This window comes from Gadus morhua, chromosome 23, assembly GCF_902167405.1.
Source record: "Gadus morhua chromosome 23, gadMor3.0, whole genome shotgun sequence".
NCBI classification, from domain to species: Eukaryota; Metazoa; Chordata; class Actinopteri; order Gadiformes; family Gadidae; genus Gadus; species Gadus morhua.
In genome coordinates, this window is record NC_044070.1 from 21,600,637 (window position 1) to 21,601,215 (window position 579).

Sequence of the window (579 nt, forward strand, 5' to 3'; positions counted from 1 at the left end):
GACACAAACCCATACTCATATACGCACGCACTTGCACACACACACACACACACACACACACACACACACACACACACACACACACACACACACGGTCAAACAGACACAAACCCATACTCATAGATACACAAAGAATCCATTTCGTCAATGGGTTTATTCACACAACTTTGCATTATCCATTATTGGATGTCCCAAAATAGCTTAATATACTATATATATATATATATATATATATATATATATATATATATATATACTGTCTATGTATGGCCTAAATTAATGCTGCTCCAAAAAGGTCTCCTTTGTGTGGATGTGGTTAACAGGCGGAGCGATTAGTCCCCAGGTTGAGTTATCACCGGGCTAATGGACAGAGAGCAGCACCGCGCGGCCAGCGGCCAGAGGATATATTAACCTGGGATTGGTTCCTTTTGGTACCTTTTAATGTACTGGAAAGTCCCGCGCCTACGGGAGTGTAAGTGATGCTGACAGATATTCAGCCGTCCCGTTCAACGGATAAACGGGCGGCTAACACTCTGGTGGTTTCCCCGGATTAATCCTACCCCCCCCCCCCCCCCCAAC